Source organism: Podarcis cretensis (genome assembly GCF_951804945.1).
Source record: "Podarcis cretensis genome assembly, chromosome: 9".
Taxonomy (NCBI): domain Eukaryota; kingdom Metazoa; phylum Chordata; class Lepidosauria; order Squamata; family Lacertidae; genus Podarcis; species Podarcis cretensis.
Window position 1 is genome coordinate 38,089,927 of NC_137178.1, and position 23,231 is coordinate 38,113,157.

The 23,231-nt window shown below is 41.4% G+C and overlaps 1 protein-coding gene across 10 annotated transcripts in view; it reads right to left on the reverse strand.

Moving 5' to 3' along the window:
• LOC307223514 (uncharacterized protein) overlaps positions 1-23,231 on the reverse strand; it is a 135,837-nt gene that overhangs the window by 87,829 nt on the left and 24,777 nt on the right. The window contains exon 3 of one of the 10 annotated variants that reach the window (XR_013842113.1): positions 9,259-9,325. The exons of the other annotated variants lie outside the window; for them this stretch is intronic. The gene's annotated coding sequence lies outside the window, so the exon portion shown is untranslated. Of the gene's footprint in view, positions 1-9,258; positions 9,326-23,231 lie in introns of those variants that run through there. 10 annotated transcript variants of the gene reach the window in all.

Sequence of the window (23,231 nt, forward strand, 5' to 3'; positions counted from 1 at the left end):
ACCTTGCCTCACACCATAACTCAACAAATTGCACAATTGTCCCATGAGAAAAGCTTCCACTGAAATACGTTGGGCGTTAACTGCATTTTACAAAAGCCATTTCAAGCTCTCCCTCCCCACTTTGATACTTCCCATTTCCCTGAGGGTTTGCTATTTTTTTGTACAAAGGATAATGGCAAAAGAACCACAAATCCTTATCTGTGGTTGTCACTTCCCTGCTACTGCTATAGTGAAAGGATACTGGGCCAAAGCATTTCAACAGCATCAGACACAGTTGAGAGAGGAGGAAAGGCGACTGGCAGCTAGAATGGATACTTAAGCATAGCTTCCCTCCCCACAAAAAAAGATGAAATGCATCATTAAATGTATACGGGCTAATTTATATGTCTATATGCAAATTTAGAAATAAATCATTACAATTCAAATAGAAACACATCTCATTATTGTGAGGAAGACTGTGCCCAGGTAATCCATGCACCTGTTCTCCTATTCAGGTGCTAACTGGGCTATTTCAAGTCTCCTGCTCTCTCTTCTTATGGCTCCCAACCTAGTCAAGCATCTTATTCTCACAGTGGCCAATCAGATGTCTATGAGAAGCCATCTGATTTCCTGCAGATGGTATTCAGGAGCATATCACCTCTGACTGCAGAGGCAGAGCAGAGTCATTGTGGCTAGTAGCCACTGATAGCCTTTAGACCAGACTTGGACCGTCAAATAGAGGACTGTCTTCTGGCAGCCCTTGAAACAGAGGGCTGTCCTCTATAAAGGCCACCCTACCAACAGCCATGTGTTGCTGCCATGGTATCATCGGAGTGTTTGGGTGACCTGGGTTACCAGCACAAACAGACACCATTTTTTTAAAAAAATACAGTAGGGCATTATGTGGGGTGGAACCGTTCAGGGGAGAAGAGGGGGAGTGATGTCAGATATTATAACCTCAGGGTTGTTTTTATATATTAGAGTGGGGGTGGTTGGAATGTGACACCAGCACATGAAATAAGTGCTAATTCCACCCATAATATCATATATACTACAGCATGACCAGTGCTTGTTTTTCCTCAGGAGACTTTTGTTGCCTTATAAGTTGTGACATCTTGCTTTCCACATGAGGCGAAGTAAGACAAAATGAGGGAAATGAAATCAATAAGCCCTCTGAAGCTCAGAAACAAACCGACGGGCACATTTTGTGCTGCCCTTTGGTAACTGACGTTGGGGTTGGTGGGGGGTTGGGAATAGGGTTATGAGGCAAACGCTTCACCGAAGAACTCACTGGGGACACTGGTAAAAATAAATTGCTCAGCTCTAATTTTCTTAGCAGCTTCCATGCTATTCTTTGAAACTGAGTAAGAAACCCTTGGCCTAATCCCAAGAGCCAATCTATAGTAAATAGTGCACACTTAATGCCTAAGTTCCTTTTTAGCACCATTCCGACAGTGACTTCAGCCACACAGCTTAGTCATAGCAGACATTTTTGTGGTGAAAGCATTAAACCCACATGCAGCTCTCTTTCTGTGGCCACAGGGGGTCATGCTCCTTTCCCATTAGCTGAATAAATCATAAAGTCTGCATGGACCACACAAGAAGCAAGGCGAGCAGCAAGCCACAGTCAGTGCTGCTTACAGCCTGCTTTTCTTTTCAGGCGAAGAAAAGGAAAGGGAAAGAAAGGGAAAGAAAATTGGGGGTGGGGGTTGAAATACAGCAAAACAGGCAAGCTGTAGGCCCATTATTTGATTTTGTTGTTTTAATCTGGTATCTCTGAGGAAACATAGAGACTTATATTATTATAATTCTACCTCAGAGAAGAAAGGTATTAAACATTTGCTTGAAAATGCAGCGTGCATCTCTTGTTATATCATACATAGCAAAATATGAGGTAAAAAACATCCCTGAAGGTATATGAATAATAACTACTATACCGCCCCACTCCCCGCCCCCCACAAAAAGAATGTTATCGCACATCTTGATGTGACCCAAATCAGATATAATTCTGTGACTTCCTAGACCGTATGTCATTTTAGGATCAGACACGAACAAAAATCGTGCCTAGTTATTTTTCACATTGTATGATTCATTCCACCAATGTAGTTAACAGAGTGAGGTCTGGAAGTCTAGAGGTTAGTTCAAGTTCCCATCAATCAGGAAATGAGATAAGAAGTAGGAATTTTAAACATAGCCATTAGCATGCAAGTGTTATCACACAGAGAAGACACATACTCGGCTCATTATACTAAGCAGCCTTTCCTAAGCATTTCTTTACACATGTTCTATACCAAAGGCAAATAATAACAATATTTCTCCCCAAAGGGTACTGAACTTTTTAAAAAAGGATTTATATCACAGCTTGACTAGCATGAGAACCTAGATTGTATGTAAAAATAGAGAGTGCATGGAAGGAAAACGTTTAAAGACACACACACCCACACACCCGTCACATGACTATGTAAGACCCTCCAAGTGTCCCTATTTTCCATAGACGTCCCTGATTTAGAGAAGCCGTCCCAGTTTCTGATTTGATCCCAGAATGTCCCACTTTTCCTTAGTATGTCCCTATTTTCATTGGAGAAATGTTGGAGGATATGGAGTTATCTGACCCCTGGGCCATCTGAAGGCAATCCTGTATATGGAAGTTTTTATAATGTTTAATGTTTTATTATGTTTTTATATACTTTGCAAGCTGCCCAGAGTGACTGGGGCAACCCAGTAAGATGTGCAGGGTATAAATAGTAAAATTATCATTATGGAATGGGACGTCCCCATTTTCATCTGATAAATGTTGGAGGGTACAATATGTTTTGTTCTACTTGTGATGGCATGTGGCATGCTTGGATGTGTTTTTGAAAACTGTCAGAGAGGAGGAAGATTCCATAAAAAACCAAAGGCTATATTTAAACACCGTTCACTAAACTTTAGTCTCCTTCTTATTAGTTCATTCAGCAGTTTGATGGGGGAAAGACTGATAGGAGTTGACATTATGCAAACCTTCCCACCCAACCACTCTGCTCTGCTGCTGCAACGGTCTGTGTGAAATTATATCCCCCCTCAACCCCTTCACATTTTCACTGCTTCTGAGGAAAAGCAAATAATCAGGTAGGATTGAGATAAATTACAGGGTGGCTTTTTAATGTGAACAAGTGCTCGCTGAGGGAGTAGATTGAAACCACTTACTTCAGCTTCATTTCTGCTTCAATAATTCAGGTAGAAGAAATATGTGCAAACTTTACAAAAGACACCCCTGTGCTTGTAGACATACCAAAACATAGCACCCTTATTTAACTGGTCTTTACCAAACTAGGGAAAACTTTCTGAAAATTATGCTACTGAATGTATGAAATCTCAATTCTAGGAAGCAGAAATTATTGGATAAATGTTGTAGTACTAAGCCATTCATTATTTATATAGCACTGTTAAAGTACTGTACATAGTTTTGTTCTCTCCCCTCTGCCCTGCACCCAGCTTCTTAACATTTTTGGACACTTTTTGTCCATATTTCTTAGTGGGAAATTTATTAAACACTCTCAAGCCAGTTATCTATACTTGGATGAAGTCATTAAAAGGAATCTACCACAATGAACAAATCTCACCTGTGTTGAAATATCTGTGTTGGCTTCCAGTATGTTTTCACTTGCAGTTCAAAGTGCTTGTTTTGACCCATAGAGTCTTAAAAGGCTTGGCTCTTCTCCTTTAAGAATCTGCCCATTCATTCGGCAGGGACAGCCAACATGGCATCCTCCAAATATTCCGGATTACAACTCCCACCAGCAATGACCATTGGTCATTCTGCCTTGGGCTGATGGAAGTGGCAGCCCACAATATCTGGAAGGCACTATGTTGGCTATGTTGGTGCTAGGACATCCGAAGCCCTTCACCCAGTACCCCCACCTTCAAAGATTACCCAGGGTGGCAAGTAGAAATAGGTCTTTCTCTGTAGTGGCACCTCTCCAGAGATGTCCATTTCACACACCAGAATCATTATCCTTCAGGCACAAAGTAAAAACCATTCTGTTTTCCTAGGCATTTACTTGATTGATAGGGATTTTCTGGTATTTTTGTTGGTGCTAGTATTTTCATGCTGCTCTGATTGTCTTTGGTAATTGGGATTATTTTATTGGTGCTATATAAGTAGTGTCTAGGGACGCGGGTGGTGCTGTGGGTTAAACCACAGAGCCTAGGACTTGCCGATCAGAAGGTCGGCAGTTTGAATCCCCACAACGGGGTGAGCTCCCATTGCTCGGTCCCTGCTCCTGCCTACCTAGCAGTTCGAAAGCACGTCTAGTGCAAATAGATAAATAGGTACCGCTCCGGCGGGAAGGTAAACAGCGTTTCCGTGCGCTGCTCTGGTTAAACCAGAAGCAGCTTAGTCATGCTGGCCACATGACCCGGAAGCTGTACACCGGCTCCCTTGGCCAATAAAGTGAGATGAGCGCCTCAACCCCAGAGTCGGCCACGACTGGACCTAATGGTCAGGGGTCCCTTTACCCTTTACCTTAAGTAGTGTCTAGTGTGGTGGAGCATAGCCATGAAGATGTCCTTCTGTCCCCAGCACTGCTGCAGCTTATCTAGACCAAGCTGGTGTCAGATGGTAGCAAGGTTGGGGCTGAGTAGATGCCCTGGCAGAGGTAACCTGGCCTTTCTGCTGGTGTGTCTGCACAACCCCAACCCTGCTACTGCCCTTCCCCACTCCAGACTCATCCAACTAAGCTGCAGTGACACTGGTGATAGGAGGCTTACTCCATCTCAGCACACCAGTTGCTACTGTGTTATATGCACTATTTTATAATTTGATGTTCTACTATATGTAATTACTTAGGGTTTTAAATTTTAAAAAAGCTTGCTTTCAAGGCATTCAGGTGGCAAAGTGGCTATATGAGCTGCCTTGCATAAATATGGCAAAAGGCAATATAAATATTATTTATGAATGAATGAAAAAGTAAAAATGCATAGAACATCTCTAAAACTAGGACCTGAGAAATGTCTATGTTTTTAGACTGTGTACAGGAAAACTACAAGATAGTTGTGAAGGCACATATGAACAAAAAATATGCTGGGTGAGCTAATCTTAATTCATATTAGGTTGCATCCCAAAAACCTCAGTTTCTAAGGGTCTTTCACATTATTTTTTTCAAAGTTGTAGCATCTGCTCTTTCAGATATTCAGAATTATGTGATAGGTCCCCCCCCTTAAGTTAGGAATGTAGGCTTGAGTTAGAGATTTAGGCAACAACCCGCCAGTTTCTAAATTGATTATTGTCCACCTAAAATAAAGTAAACCAGTCATGAAGTAAACATCTGTAGCACCTTCTCAGTGTAAATGAATCATGCCTAACCTTAAACTTTGAGGCTTAAAGAGACAATCACATAAATAGCAATAAACAGTGCTTTTTTCTGGGGGGACGCAGGGGGATGCATACCGCTAAACATTTTGTGAATTTAAGTTTGGCCTCATTGAGGGGCAGTATTTTCAATATGAGTAGGAAAATGAGAGTACCCCTAAATATTTTTTTAAGCAAAAAAAGCACTGCCAATAGAATCTGTCTTAGTCATTTAGCAATTTTGAGAGTATTATATTAATGCGATGCGACTGAGGTATGACTTGCTTGAAATCACTTTGCTGAGAGTGGTGTACTTTTGGGGACGTGTGGGTATATTTGTAGAACTAGTAGTTGTAGTAACAAGAATAAGTTTACATCTCTGTCCAAATCAGCACCATGGATTCAAGATGGATTTCATCTGCCAGAAAGGTCAATCCAAACTGCTTGCACAAACCTGTCTTTATGCTCCTGTTTATTATGTTCCCATGTAGTAGATGTCTTGTGCACTAAAACAGTGCAGCCATATGTCAACATTTCTCTGGTGGTTCCGAATGTTCTAAACAAGAGCGAGGGTGCAGTGAACCTCCCATGTAAACTTTATACAACAGATTCAGCAGAACTGTAATTATTTACAAAATGATGGCATGAGAAATCTCTGGATTTATATCTTACGTTAAAGTAACAAGGATTGTGTCCACATAACGCTTGACGTTGCAGTGGCTTCCACTTTATTCTATTATTATTTTTATACAAGTCAGTCCTATATATAGATAGATATAGATATATAGATATAGATAAAGACACACACACACACACACACACACACACACACAATCTATTCCATTAAGTTTGGAACCACTAACCCCTTGGCAATGATTTTCTTGTAACCATTTGCAACACTGGCATGATAAAGGATAACTGAACATTGTCTTTGGTCTCAGCATGAAAGATGCACATAGCTACAGTGGTGCTGTCAGGGCCAGACTTTGAAGCAGAAATCAAGGACCCTACTGGAAAAATGAACAGGAGGGACCTCAAATATAGCAGGCCTGGCTTAACCACATTTTGAGGTAAATAAAGAAGGGTGCAAGAGCATAAAACTACCGAATTTCACCACTGCAGATATAGCCTTAAGCGATTTTAGCAGGAGTTCATGTACCAGAATCATAAGTTACTTTTTTGCTACACATTTAATAAGCTATACTTAATGTGTTCTAAGAAACAGAAATGGAGCAGGAAGTGGGGTGAAGCTGAAAGTCCCCAGAACAGCTTTTCTGTTAGTAGGAGAGCTTTTTGGTGATCTAGGAGGCAGGTGCTGCAAAGAAGGAATTGGAGAGAGCTTGTTGGACAGGAAAAGACAGACTAAGCTAGCCTAGTGAATCTGGATAAACAAGGAGGGTCAAAAGCTGATGTGTTTGAGAAAAGACATATATGGTTATTAAGAGGAAAATAAGAAAGGAAAAAGAATTCTATTAGCAAATGCCAAAAGAGTGAGATGATAACAAGAAAAGGAGAACATTTTATCATAACTGCAGGATAGGAGGAGAATCTATCAAAGGCAATCCGAATTACATTTTTTCTTTCTTTGCCTTTTCCATTTTTCTTACTTTTAATAAGAAATGCATGCACCTAACACAACAACTATCTTCTTTACCTGTGGTACACTATGGTGCAGGCAGAATAGTTTAATTCCAAATGATATAATCATGGTGTTGTCAGTCTCAAACTAATGTCAGGAATTGAACTCAATAGATTCAACCTACTTTTACTCAGAGTTGATCCACTGAAATTAATGAGCCTAACTTAGTCATGGCCATTCATTTCAATGGGTCTACGCTGAATAAAAATTAGTAGCATACATCCCGTTAATGTTTTAGTCAGATTTGCACTGAAAATGTTTTGATGTGTGTGTTTCTAATCACTTAGACTACTATTTCACCTGGGATCTGACTAGAGCATAAAAGTAAGATATGATAGCAGCATTCCAGAAACAGCTACAACATTAAGCCAAAATCATGTGAGCTGTTTTTATTTGATTCCCATTAAAATGACTTGCAAAACTGGCATTTGAAACAGATAGGAAACACTCTATGTTTCCTCTTGTAAATTAAACTGGTGGTTTGGCTGGAGCTCAATCAACAGTTCAAGTATCCATTGGATACAACTAATGAGCAAGGCTGCAGTCCGATTATGCACTTACTTGGAAGTAAGTAGTATAGAATTTAGTGGGGCCTACTTCTGAGTAAATATACATAGGACTAGTATTTTATGGACAGCAAAAACCCTGGACTGTTTTGCAGAAATGGTCACATAAAGCATATTGGAACAGCTGATTTCAATATATAGATGTTTCTGTTTCGTTTGTGTTATAATGGCAATAAAATACTTTACACAGTGTTGATTCAAAAACATTAGTTAAGAAGGTCAGAGAGCCACATTATCTCTATTGTTGCAAAGCAGCTGCTACCTTGAAGGCTACTGTTTTAGGAAAACCCTGCAGTAGTCTATGGTCATTACATAATATATCATTGTAAGACTGGGGGTTTGGACAGTGACAGTAAATGGAGCCAGACATTCTGCTGGAGACTGCCTTAATGGTCAGTAAAAAAGGTTTGGGGCATATCTTTTGTTAGTTGGGGAAGTAAATGCTTCCTTATTTCTCAGTCCCCTCAAGCCAGAAACTGGGGGTGGGGAGCCAGCTGTGAATGGAAATCTAGGTTGGCCACTCAATTTATTTTGCTGAATGAGGCAAAGGACAAGATGGTGGCACCCATTCCATGTACAGAAGCTGACGAGACCGGCAGCTTAATCTTACTTCAGCACTGGCACCAGGAAAGCATTGTCCACTGCTCCTGAAGGTAACAGTGATACAGGGAAGGCCACATGGCACACATGCACTTCTCACCTCAAGCATCTCATTACGATTCCCTGCCTCCTAGTCTCTGCCTCCTGAGGCAGCTGCTTTAATGTGCCTAATAGTAAGGCCAGCCCTGGGTGAGTCACAGCAAAATTTGGGAGGGGCAAGTCAGAGTGAGGCAGCTTGGAAACCCATGCAGGCCATGATGAAGACTCCCCCCCCCCCAAAGGACCATGTCTGCCCATGTGTGGCTTAAAGATTGTTTTAATAAAGCTTCTACCAGTAAAGCAAATATCCTGTCTAGGTTCTCTCATATGGTATAGTGACTCTGAAGAACTCATGCCTTAAATTATTTCTGTCCCATCAAAATGGCATAAATATATATTATTATGCTCATCACATTGTGAAACACCAGGTAACTATTTGAAATGGTTACAACTTTCCATTGGATAGTTTAACATTCTACAATCATGAGCTAAGGTACTGTTAACCTGTTCTCTTGAGGCAAGTCCCCACCCCACCCCCAATGTTTACTGATGTATTCTATATTACTTAGTGCAAATTTCTCTCAGTTAATCTCCATGTGATCCCCTGAAGGGGTATTTATTACAGATGTATACAACCTGTCTTTAGAAGTGAGATTAATGTAATATGACACACACTAGTAGCACACCAGTGTTTAAATGTTTTTCAGAAAGTTAGCAAATTTAGTTAAAGTAATACTTAAAGAGTCTTCTGCCTAGATTCCAGCATGGAAAAAAAAAGTTCCAAATATTAAACATTGTTCACTGTAGGTGGCCAATTAATGCACAGTGCCCAAGCTGGAATAAACCCTTCAAATATATACATAAAGCATATAATCTCTTATCTGCTTAGGCATTATCAAATTTTTAACAAATCCTAGTAACTTCAAACACAGGTTTAATGGTGTTAAAACATTGTAAAGTAAAGAACTGAGTTTTTAAGAACATAATCTGTTCTAGAATGTTTCAAGAGAACTACTTTGAAATGCAATTATAATCTTATCCCACGAAGAAATTGATGTCATTTTTAAACAAATCAAATTTATTAAAATAATGAGAAATGGATAGTCCTCCCTTTCCCAAATTTGCAGTCATCTCTTTCTTGTGGGAAAATAGTTCAAGGCAGTCAAATATTTGCTGAATCAAAAAAGAAAAAGGAGTACCTGTTACTTAAATGCTTATCTATTTAATAATAATAAATAATATTTACTTGAGAATTTAAAAAAAAATCCAACTCTCATCGGGCATGTAAATGACAGCTTACTGTAGGGGTCGTTCAGGTGGTTCAGTACTATGCATGCTGTGTTCTTGGATGGCTTGAACCATGCATCTGAACCACTGGAAGTGCCACACCTGAGATCTGTGAGTTATCAGCTCAGAATTATATGTTACATTGCTCCAGGGAATATATATCAAGAAATGATTCTCATATGTGCAAAACACAAGCCAGCATGTGGCACAGATACACAAGGCTACATCATGTTTATGTAGGAGCCAGAGGGCAAGTAGCTTGTGTAAATCACAGCTAGATCTACATGTCTACCTTCCCTTCCAGTGCTGGTGCAGGTTCCTTACTTAGGAGATTACAGCGTGGTTGGAAAATGTGTGGCCTCCAGATGTTGCTGCACCTCAATGCCTATCAGCCCTGACCAATATGGTCAATGGTCAGGGATGCTGAGAGTTGCTATCCAACAAAATCAGAGGACCACAGGTTCCCTGTCTTAAGAAGATATTAATAGCCCTGCTGAATCAGGCCATTTAATTCAGTTTCCTATTCTCACCATGATCAACCAGATGCCCATGGGAAGCCCGCAAGCAGGACTTGAGTGCAACATCTACAGCTTCCAGCAACTGGTATTCGGAAGCATACTGCTTCCAACTGTGGAGGCAGAGAACGTCCACTTTGTCTAGCAGCCACTGACAGCCTTATCCTCCATGAATTTATCTAATCCTCTAGACTAGAGACTTGATGCTTTTGAATTATGGTGCTGGAGGAGACTCTTGAGAGTCCCATGGACTGCAAGAAGATCAAACCTATCCATTCTTAAGGAAATCAGCCCTGAGTGCTCACTGGAAGGACAGATCCTGAAGCTGAGGCTCCAATACTTTGGCCACCTCATGAGAAGAGAAGACTCCCTGGAAAAGACCCTGATGTTGGGAAAGATGGAGGGCACAAGGAGAAGGGGATGACAGAGGATGAGATGGTTGGACAGTGTTCTTGAAGCTACCAGCGTGAGTTTGACCAAACTGCGGGAGGCAGTGGAAGACAGGAGTGCCTGGCGTGTTCTGGTCCATGGGGTCACGAAGAGTCAGATACGACTAAACGACTAAACAACAACAAAACCATCCCAAGGGACCAGGGTTTCACCTAAGCACAAGAGAAGCACTATCACATGCTTTGGATTTTACTTGCAGTATTTTTGCAAAAATGGTTAGCCACTACTGACCTAAATAAATGGAACATTGGGTCTTTTCACATGTTACAATGTAAGCAGGCACAAGCTGTCTCTACACATGTACAAGTGTTTGTGTGAGAGAGTATGCACTTGATGTGTACAGCTCAACGACACAGATACACTGAATAGACATTCACTGAATGTTACATGAAATAACTGTATGAGTATACAGTCAACTATTTGTGTGCACAGATATTGCAGTTGTTGAATGTAAGGTGTGAACAACCCAACTGGAAATAGATTTTGGCCAACTGTTGCTCTTTTCAAAACAACAACACTATACATTTCAGCATGCAAAATCGGCTGGGACTGTGTCCTGTTCCAAAAAGCTCACAGAATGGGGCATGAGCAAATCCCCCTAAGCCTTCCCCTGCCACGCCCTTCCTTCTTTGTGACAGCTTTGGCTCATGAGACTAGGCTATAAAACAGAGTGTCCTAGATTACTGTTGTTTGGAGAGAGAGAGAGAGAGAGAGAGAGAGAGAGAGAGAGAGAGAGAGAGAGAGAGGAAAGAAAGCATTTAATTTGCATACTGTATGCAGTTCACATCACTTTCTATAGAGCTGAACCAACCTAAGGAATTCCTTTTCAATTTGCTCCAAAAAAACCTTCCTACTCCCTGTGGAATAAATGCCTTATCTATTTTCAGAAAATGCTGACTTCATTTCAAATAAAAGGGACTTACATCCAAATGCAAGTGATGCCAGAGAGAGCACCCTTGTAACTTTATACAATATGCAAAGCTTTAAAGTATTTACAGACCACCCTGCGTATCAACGTCAATGAACTCAATGAGGATGCATATTTTAGTGCTTTGATGTTTTACACAAACACAAAAGCTACAGGGAGGGGGAAATATGCCCACGAACTAATGGCCCTCTAGCCATATATGGTAGCTGTGCAAGGTATATCTTTGACCTTTCCACGAGTAAACAAGAGGCACAGAATGCCACTGCTGATATTCCATGAGCCAGTTCATACTGAAAACAAAGTGAGACTTTGCAAGCTTCACACTGATGCTGCCTGCAATGCTTCTTCCTCTTGGCACGCCATGGTATCTACTTTCCAGCGAATAGACCTATGGCCAGAATCCAACACAGACATTCATTTCAGCAGACTTAACTCTTTTGTTTGTTGATTGTGGCCTGCAGGACAGGTGAACTTTTCATTAGACAAATGAGTTCTTTAAAACAATGCAAGTGTTGGAACTCAGGTCTTCAACTTAAGACAAGGCATTCAGAAGAATTAAAGCTGCAGTCCTATATATTCTTACCTGGCAATAAGTCCCATTGAACCCAATATGCATTTAACCAAGTAGACGTGCACAGATTTGTGAGGTTAAAATATCTCTTGTTGATGGCTCCAACCCATCTCTGCTACACCTGTATTCTAAGAGAAATGGTCTCCCAGCCATATAGTTAAAAAAGAAACTGCTATGCCAGAGTGATGGAGAACGGATTGGCTTGGATTTTGCATGAGCCATACCCTGAGTTGGCAATACATGAAAATGGGCATGCAGGCTGCACAGCTGAGTTACTGTCACAGAGCAGCCATCAAAGGCAGGGGACTGCTTCATGACAATTCAAGCTCATGCTGGTCTCCCAGGATAACTGTGTAGGCACACCATGAAAGCACCTGCACTTCCCAGCAAACCCTCTCTGCCACCATCAATATGTAAGCCAGCCTTTGCCAACCTGGTGTCCGCAGTGCTTACTGGGGCTGATGGGAGTTGTAGTCCAAAACATTTGGAGGCACCAGGTTGGTGAAGGCTGATGTAGGCAACTAGAATATTAGCAAGCCCACACCACTCCTGAGTTGCTGTTTAGTATCAGCAGCTGAGCGGTGAAGGCCCTCTTCGCTGCAAGTACATCATTACTTTCTTCACAATGCGGATCTACACAAGAGCTACACAGAACCCCAACTCCATCTATCCTAATGAAAAAAGCATGTGCGGGAACACAAGCAGACAATTAACCACACTATGGGATGTGGTTGCAGGATCAGTTCTGTATATGGCCACCAATGGTTTCTTCTGGCTACATTATAACAACTACAGTGGTACCTCTGGTTAAGTACTTAATTCGTTCCAGAGCTCCATTCTTAACCTGAAACTGTTCTTAACCTGAAGCACCACTTTAGCTAATGGGGCCTCCTGCTGCTGCCACGCCACCAGAGCCCGATTTCTGTTCTTATCCTGAAGCAAAGTTCTTCACCCAAGGTACTATTTCTGGGTTAGCGGAGTCTGTAACCTGAAGTGTCTGTAACCTGAAGCGTATGTAACCCGAGGTACCACTGTATTTCTTACATTATTTTATCTCACCCCTCCAAGGAGGTTGTGCTTGTATATGATTCCGCACCTTTTATCCTCACAATAATCCTGAGAGGTGAATTGGCCTGGGAGATAGTGATTGGCCTATCCAGAGAGGGAATCTGAACTAGGAGAGGATTCCCCCAGTTGTGTGGGTTCTTCACCTGAATGCTCATTTAATTTCTAGCATTTTAAAAATTAATTTTGGAATTGTATTCCATCAGGCTGCAGCAGATGAAGATGGAAAGCAGGGCTATTCCATTTCTACTGGCTCTGTTGAAAAGGTATTTCCATTTGGCTCCTTTCTCCCTGAACTGTTTCCATCATTTATTCGGTTTACTTACTTTCAATATTTAGAGGCCACCTTTAAGAGTTTAAATCTTAAAATTACTTTAAGTAATTTTAAGAATTAAGTAATTTTAAGAATTTTAAGAAGTAGTACCTGAATTTGTTCCTCCCCCACTCTTCCCTCCCCCCTCTTGAAGTTACCCATTTACGGTTAGCACCACAACAGCAGACTGAGCAGTCACACAGGTCATCTAGTCACAGTCTTCCCTACTATGATGAGGTTAACTGTATAACTACTTAACCAAAGCAGAGGTAGGGAACCCGTGGCCAGCCAGATGTTGTGGGACTCCAATTCCCATCAACCCCAGCCAGCATAGCCCATAGCCAAGGACGGTGTAGGTTGTAGTCCAAAAATATATGGAGAGCCATGAGTTCCTCACCCATAAATTATAGGGATTTCTAAAAATGCACCCATACATATAAATTAGCTTATCAAAGCAAAATTATAACCACGGCTACTCAGAAGTAAGTCCTATTGAATTCAGTCAGATGTACTCCCTGATAAGTGGGGCTGGGATTGCAGCCTCAGTGATAAAGGAAACCAAAAGTATTTAACTGTAGCAAAAGCCACAACTACATCAAATTTTGGTGTGTTGCCATTACTGACTTTAAATTTCCAAGCCCAGACATTGCATGATGCAAGGTACTTAAAGATATTTATTTAAAAGTATACATTTACTACAAGAGAGTCATACTTAAATCACATCAGTGTCAAACATAGTTTTACATTGCACCAAAGCAAATGAATTAAAGCTAAAAGACAAAAGCTGTTCTGCCAGCTCTGAAGGTCTATGATACCAATTTATTTTTAGATTTATAGCCTGTCCTTAAGTATGGGGTGATAACATCTCCATTGCTTATTTATACCCACAACCTGGTGAGATAAGACATTATTGTTCCCACTTTAGAGATGCACAACTGAGGCTGAGAGAAAACAACTTGCTTCGGGTCCTCAGTTAACATGCTTGAGCTGAGTGTCAGATTTACCTCTTTACAGCCTATACTTAACACTCTGCTTGTGTTGTGTCAGAAGAAGGGCATTTATCTACTTTCCCTTTTGCTTGAAAATCCACATAGGACAATTTTTACCCCAATACATTAACAGTCGCTGAGACAATGAAGCACACCAATGGTGGTGGGAATCCTAATAAATCTTTGTGGAATCTATTTCTGTCCCAGGTGCTTATTGTTTTCAGAAAGAAAACCATATATTATAAGGGCTAGGTGGTAATTCTGCCTCTATATAAATTTGGCACTGAAAAGTACACCGGGTAGATTTTATTGTTAACCCCAGCGGTCTTGCCTTAACGGAAAGTGCATACTCTTGTGCAGAGCCTGGGTAGCTTAGCTGATTAGAGTGTGGTGCTGATAATACCAGTGTTGTAGGTTTGATTCCCGTATGAGACAGCTGTATATTCCTGCACTTCAGGGGGTGGGACTAGATGATCCTCAGTCAGGGCATCTGATTTTTGCTGATACTTGTTACCGATTGCAGTCTCAGGCACTGTATCTCAACCGAGTCCAGAGGGTTCCCCAAAATTTAGAAACTATTTTTGGATATGAGGGATTAGTGAGAAACAGGGGTCCCAATCTGCGAGAAGGGCTTTTTACAGAGGCAAATCCCTCACTTGTTGCAACCCAATATCTTTTCTTTCGGACACTCCTTTTGCATTATGTTAAGACAGCAGTGGCAGGTAAACCTCCATATGAAACATAACCACTGATAGCAAACAAATACCTGCAGATGTGTGTGTGTGTGTGTGTGTGTGTGTGTGTGCACGCGCGTCCTCTATATGCTTGTGTTATAACAAGCAAGAGCTTTAGACATGGCATTTCCTTTAGATTTAATGGCCAGCTGGGGTTAATGGCCAAAGGCTACACTTCAGGCCAAGTACTACTCCCAACTGGTCATTAATCCCCAGGAAATGCTCTGCATCTCAATCATTTTGCTTAATTTCAGGGCAAACAAACTACTGTGACTGAGAGTATGCCATCCGTTAAACACAGGGAGCAAACATTCCACGGATGTAATCAGCTGTTTACACAACTGTCTGTTGTCTATAATAGCAAGAATTTCAGATACATGAAGCCTTGGGTGCCACTGAGCTCTGTTCTGGTTACTGCCCATTAAAACAAGCAGCAGCTGAACTATAGAAATGCTTAGAGGTGGGTGGGATCATGCCTTTTTTGGCTTATTCCATGAATAAGTTTGTTAGTACAGTGTCAGTTAAAATGCATGTTTTTAAAGTTTAAAGTTTCTCTTTGCCCTAATATTGCCAAATTGTGTAAAATTATTTTCTTCTGCTCCTTCCTTTTGAGGAGTTCTCTTCATAAGATATTTTAACAAAGGAGCCAGCAGTATCCCGGTTCACAAGCCACATGTGGCTGATTATGATGTAATTGTGCAACCCCTGATTTCAAGCTAGAATTCTGAGTGTCCCAGCTCTTTTTTGTAGAGACCCAGGAGTCCGAGTATATTTCACCTATTTGTTCCATTGGGTACTTCCACTGCATCCTTCAGAGAGAGGAAGACAATCATTCTCAATATATAGACTTAAGTTATACATTTTGGAATTACAAACATCATTCACACACCTCATCTTTGCCAGCTAACTTCTAAATGCAACATCATTTCACACATTCCAACATTTACAATACAAATTTCAGACATGCCACAGATTTATTAAATTATCAGCAGTAAAATATACTGTGGGTTCTTCCCAGGCTTTTGCTTTACAAATATTTACTAGAACATAGACTTTGTTATATATCTGAGGTTTCTCAGTAATCCTCTGATTGGAGACCCACATGCCTGGGGGGTCCAAAGAAAAACTGTAAATGGATGTAATAGTTTATTATATCTTAATATTACAACACTGCACACTTTTAAAAGCCAAACTTCACTGAGTTTAAAAATGCACACACACACTAGGGGCCTTAATAAATGACTTCTCGGGAAACCTTTAATTTCTGAAACATTTAGAAACACTTGAAAAAACACGTAAACGTAATAGGCTGTATAATAACAATTGTAAAGTTATTTACTAGAAACTACTTCTCAAAATTAGATACAGCTTTTCCTAATGTCAAAATAATATCAAAATCAAACACTGCATTGGATCTGGACTATGTTAGTTGCACCTTGACCCCTATCCAGTGTGAGCGGCCATCTTTTTTTCATGAAAAATGTCCCTTGCAGTAATGTCACTTCACCATGCAGTATCATTCGCATTGAATCATTCTGAGGCACAGCACTGGGCAGGTTCTTCTTATTGCAGCTCCAGCACTGCTTAAAGCAGCAGCCAAAATTTATCAAGCCCTGAAGTTTTAATCCCCTGTCAAACAAACAAATAGCAATGGGCTGCAACTAGACCAGGTTGAGCAGCCATGTAAGTACTTCCTTATTTTTTAAAAATAAAACTATATCCTGTTTATGCCATTTATCTGAAATCTCCAGGGTCTCTGAAGAGCTAACTTTAATCCTATTATGACATCTATTTCTAGTACAGGTCATATGTGGGGTATGGTGTAGACTAGGTGGAATGGCTGCAAAACTGCTGATGATCTTATGGCTGGCTTGGACATGATGCTAATCATAGTGGAAAATCATGAGAATGAGCCTCAGCAAGTATTGGGCTTCTCCTCCTATCCAGCACTTCTGCAACGAGAAGTTACAGGATCATAGAATTATAGAATTGGAAAGGGCTCTGAGGGTCATCTAGCCCAACCCCTTGCAATGCAGGATTCTCAACTAAAGCATCCACAACAGATAGCCATACAACTTCTGATTAAAAACCTCCAAGGGAGGAGAGTACACTATCTCCTGAGGGAGTTCATACCACTGTCAAACATCTCTTATTGTCAGAATGTTCTTCCTGATGTTTACTCAGAATCTCCTTTCTTGTAACTTGAAGCCATTGGTTTGAGTCATGCCCTCTGGAGAAAGAAAAAAAACAAGCTTGCTCCATCTTCCATGTGACAGTCCTTTAGATATTTGAAGTTGGCTATCATATCTCCTCTCAGTCTCCTTTGTTCCAGGCTAAACATACGCAACTCCCTCAATTGTTCCTCAAAAGGCTTGGTTTCCAGGCCCTGATGATCTTGGCCATCGTCCCCCACACATTGTAAACATCCTTCTTAAATTGTGGCACACAGAACTGGACACAGTACTTCAGGTGTGGCCTGACCAAGGCAGAATAGAGTGGGACTATTACTTCCCTTGAACTAGACACTATACCTAGAATAGCATTAGGGTTTTTTGCTGCTGCATCACCCTGTTGACTCATGTTAAGCCTATAATCTACTAAGACCCCTAGATTCTTTTCACATGTACTACTGGCAAGTCAGTGTCCCTCGTCTTACATCTGTGCATCTGGTTCTTCCTACCTAAGTGTAGAACCTTATATTTATTCCTACTGAAATTCATATTGTCAGTTTTGGTCCAGTTCTCCAATCTGTCAGGGTCATCTTGAATCCCAATTCTGTTTCCCAATTTAGTGTCATCTGCAAATTTGATGAGCAATTCCTCACTTCATTCATCCAAATCATTTATAAAGATGTTGAACAACAACAGGCCCAGGACAGAACCCTGCAGCACCCCACTTGGTACTTATTCCAGGATGACAAGAAAACATTACTTAGCACACTTTGGGTTGGGTCAGTCAACCAGCTACAAATCCACCTAATGCTTACTTCATCCCACCCACATTTCACCTGCTTCTCCACAAGAATATCATGGAGCACTTTGTCAAAAGCTTTACTGAAATCAAGATATACTTTGCCTACAGCATCCCCCTGATCTACCAAACTTGTAACTTTACCAAAAAGAGAAATTAGATTGGCTTGACATCACTTGCTTTTGAGAAACCCATGCTGGGTTTTAGCAATCACAGCATCCCTTTTCTAAGTACTCACAGACCAACTGTTTAATTATCTGTTCTTGGACCTTTCCTGGTATTGACATCAAGCTGACCTAACAGTAGTTGCCTGGGTCTTCTCCCTCTCCTCCCCCGTCACCTTTTTGAAGATGGGGACAACTACAGGGACCTCCAATAATTCTCAAATACTCTGAGATTACATCCCTAAGGTGCTTTAGTACTCTTGAGTGCAGCTCATATTTGAATTCTTTTGAAGTCAGTAGGCGTTCCCTTATCACCTTTTTTCACATATTGGGCTGCAGCTCCCTCCTTGCATTGTTCTGTTATCACCAGGTTGGGCTCTGCTTTCCTTTTGGTTGAAGACAGAGGCAAAGTAGGCATTGAGCAGTTCTGTCTCATCATATACATTGATGGCACTATATAAATGATCATCATCATCTTCATAGTATGTGCCATACAACCCTAATTCGAGTTAATCCAAATCCATACACAAATATGCAGAAGGCATGAGCTGCTAACTCTGTAAAAATGCAGAGCCCTGTCATACATGACACTGGCATGTATGCAGATCAATGAGGGTACAGCAGTCCATGCTTCAAATAGTCAATTTTACATCTGGTATATGACCTTTGGATGACCAGCAAAATATGAAGGAAAAGGCTCCACCAGTCCCCATTTATGATGTCTTCTGGAATCTGTGGTATTTTCCCATAAGGTCCTCTACTAAATTTTAAGAGGAACTCACAATGCATAGAGAATTCCTTTCCTGCCTAGGATGCTTGCTAAGCAAAACAAACCAACAACAACAAAATCCCTCAGGCAGCGATCCCCACCATCCATAGCTGTTGGGAAAGGTATTTGAAAAGCATGGACTGGAATTATATGGTGCAGTGGTCTCACATTTTCAGAGCTGACAAATAATCGCTAACAACTTTGCTATGCTAGATGACTATTTGAAATACAAGCATTGGAAGAAAAAAAAAACCCAGAAAAAGGCAAGTGAGACTTGTTACAGCAGGAAGCATAAACGGATCTTATAATCTTTTGTGGTCCCTTCTTCAAGAGGGCACCTCTTAGAGCATTTTTATATGGCTGAACTAGATTTAAGGATATCCACAACAATCAGGATATATAACCACATGGTAAGTACACAACAGGGAGCATGCGAAAGGAATATAGCTAGGAGGACTCTCCCCATTTCATGCAGAATGAGCATTTGCATCCATCCACTCATTGCTTGTTTTGTCGTATTACCACTTATTTCTCACATATGTAAAGAAAACATGGAATTAAATTGTGTGTGGAACAGTGGCTTTTTGCCTTGTAAAAGTATGTAAGCATTAAGGCAACAAACTGTTGAAAAGACCTTCGTATCTGGAAATCCTAAAAGATTTCCCCAACATATGCAGGCAGTAGTAGAATAAGGGGACCTCTATGATTCTAATACAGTAATTGGAAATATAGCCCTGAGGCACATAATGAGGATGACAGGTTTGGACAGGAGCTGGTTTAGAGGGCTGGAACTTGACTGGAGGGTTTTAGACCCAGCACTTGGTGACTTGAGGAGCTAAACATTGAGGAATCATTTTGATAGGACTGTGGCTATCATCCTAACCAGAGGCTTATCTACACTTAGCTTTTGCCCTGCCCTTTAGCACTTAATCAGAGCAAATATCAATTTGGGTTTTCCTGGGTTTGCCATTTGTTCCAATTGAGCTTTAAAGAGCCGGTTTTCATGGGAAAAGTTCAGGAGCAAAGAAAAAGAGCACTTGGACATGAAGCTTGAAAGTGCAGGCTGTGTCTGGAAAGAACGTAGGAAAGGTAAGTATGGATAAGCCCCATGTCTATTCAGAAGTAAGCCCCACTGAAGGTCCCAGTTACATAGAGTTAGAATGCCAGTCTCATGTACATATTATGTCATTCAACTATATTTTCATCTCACACGTCAGACAAATATTTTCTCCCACGTCAGCTTAAAAAGGTAAAGGTAAAGGGACCCCTAACCATTAGGTCCAGTTGTGACCGACTCTGGGGTTGCGGCACTCATCTCACTTTATTGGCCGAGGGAGCCGGCGTACAGCTTCCGGGTCATGTGTCCAGCATGACTAAGCCACTTCTGGCGAACCAGAGCAGCACATGGAAACGCCGTTTACCTTCCCGCCGGAGCGGTACCTATTTATCTGCTTGCACTTTGTTTTCGAACTGCTAGGTTGGCAGGAGCAGGGACCAAGCAACGGGAGCTCACCCCGTCGCAGGGTTTCGAACCGCTGATCTTCTGATCAGCAAGTCCTAGGCTCTGTGGTTTAACCCACAGCACCACCCACGTTAAAAGAGAGTGGGGGCTCTACCCTCAGGCTTAAAAACTAAGAAGACAAGAGACACAAAAGGAGAGTAGAGAGAGTAGAGGAAGATCAGCTTTAAGAAGAAAGTGATGAGTTGCAAACTGGGATTTATATCCAGCTGAGGCTAAGCTGATCTTCCCTTGCAGATGAACTGGCTTGGGTACAGGCAGAGCTGATATTATAGTCTTAACAGAGACAAGTATGTGGCCAGCAAATGCAGCCTCTGCACCCCATCAGATACTTGAATCATAGACACAGAATTGCAGAGTTGGAAGAGATCCCGAGCATCATCTAGTCCTGTGATGCAGGGATCTCAACTAAAGCATCCATGACAAATGGCCATCCAACCTCTGCTTAACCACCTCCAAGGAAGGAGAGTCCATCACCTCCCAAGCCTGTCCATTCCACTGTCAAAGCTCTTAATGTCTTACTGTTTGGAGCATGAACTGCCACCACTGAGGAGTAAATATGCTAAGCATCACTTTCATTAGCAACAGGTTTATAATGATGCCACAGTGAGAGCAATAATAAACATTAGTACAAAGTGGTTTACTTCTCATTAAAAAAAAACAACAACCCTTCTTTGGAATGTTGGATGTTACACAAAAGTTAGTTTTAAAGTGCAAACAAATGTGGCATGCTTGACAAACAAAGTTGCAGTATCTCAGACAGTTCAGCTGTTGATTTCCTGGCCAACTGCTGCTTTATTTCAAAACTTCATTTGCAGGATAAGGTGGCAAAACAGAGTTGTAACCTTCCCCTTTCAGATTTTCTTGGACCACACACTGCATTAAATGTTAAGTTTGTTTGCCTATTTTCTCATCCTTGATCCCAATGGGAACCATTTCAGATTGCAGAGTTGTGGGATCCCAGTGTCTCTTTTTCGACAAAATCTCACCCCTCTCCAAAACAAGAAAAGAAAGATTAAAAGCAGGGACAAAATGGGACCATTGCTGATAAAGCTTGGGGAAGTTGGAGCATGTGATACCCAGATGTTCCCATGGTTTGGGATTCACCCATAACAGATGGAGTGAGAATTGCATCCAGCATTTCAGAAGGTATGTTGTTTTGATTCATCAGCCCGCAGCCTGCCTTGTAAGGGGACATGTGTTTTTGTATTATAAAACTATTCTTGGCTACTCAGGCATTTTAACAATTGTCTTATATTGTTAGCTGCTGTTTTTCTTTACAGTGAGAGAGCGTAGGGAATGCAAACGCCACAGCTATTAGCAGGTTCCAAATATTTGCCTACTGCAATAAAACCCTGCTTTTGTGGCAATTTAAGAAGCCTGTGTGGCATACAGGAACCAGTTAAAACAAACAAATGTTAACGCAAGCTTGGAGAGTAATAACCCAAGAAGGCAGAAAGATATTCATCACACAAGGTATCATCTTAAGAGGGAGTCTTTTAGGAGACACTGACTGTAATTCAGTGTTTACTGGAACATTACTGAAGTGATCATTGCCAGCATGGAAGGAGAACCTCTGCTGAATGATTTTCAGTATTGTGGTTATGCTTGAGGAAACCTTTAATGACTGAAGATGGGAAGCTGTAGTAAGTACATCAACCATCTCATTTCTCCCTGTGTAGTCCCTCAGAGTGCTCCTGTTTAGCCAAGAGGTTCATTGGGTCAAATTTGGGGGCAGTTTATGGTGCCAGGATTTGTACCTGTGTTGCTAGTTTAAGCGGGGGTGCGAGAGGAACTGTGTGAGAATGAAGAGAGAGAATGAACATGGTGGCTTACTTGAGCGCAGGGCATCACATAAAATAGAAGGCATGGCTCCTATAATAACTCAAATAATTTCATAGACAAGGAATTTAATCAGGTGCAAGATTGGCATAGTTATTGTTGTTGTTTAGTCGACTCTTCGTGACCCCATGGATCAGAGCATGCCAGGCACTCTTGTCTTCCACTGCCTCCCACAGTTTAGTCAAACTCATGCTGGTAGCTTCGAGAACACTATCCAACCATCTCGTCCTCTGTCGTCCCCTTCTCCTTGTGCCTGCCATCTTTCCCAACATCAGGGTCTTTTCCAGGGAGTCTTCTCTTCTCATGAGGTGGCCAAAGTACTGGAGTCTCAGCTTCAGGATCTGCCCTTCCAGTGAGCACTCAGGGCTGATTTCCTTAAGAATGGATAGGTTTGATCTTCTTGCAATCCATGGGACTCTCAAGAGTCTCATCCAGCACCATAATTCAAAAGCATCAATTCTTCAGCGATCAGCCTTCTTTATGGTCCAGCTCTCACTTCCATACATCACTACTGGGAAAACCATAGCTTTAACTATACGGACCTTTTTTGGCAAGGTGATGTCTCTGCTTTTTAAGATGCTGTCTAGGTTTGTCATTGCTTTTCTCCCAAGAAGCAGGCGTCTTTTTCAAATATGTGTATAATCAATGCATGGTGCATTGGGATTGCACTCCTCATACTCAGTCTCCGTGCAGTCCTCATAACTTCTGAATGCACATACAGCTCAAAAGTCATATGGTGTGCTAGAGCCAAAGCAAAACCCTTCTGGCATCAATGTTGCTGCCATGTACCATGGAGGTGGGAGGCAGCTGCAAGTTCAGGCTGCATGGATGCACTGGCAGAGCCAATCTGCCACTTTCACCAGTGTGTCTGCTCAAACCTCATCTCTCCACCACCTTACCCCTCCCAGTACATGGCAGTAACACTGGTGCAAGGACGGTTAGTGTCATGGCTCCATCCCTAAT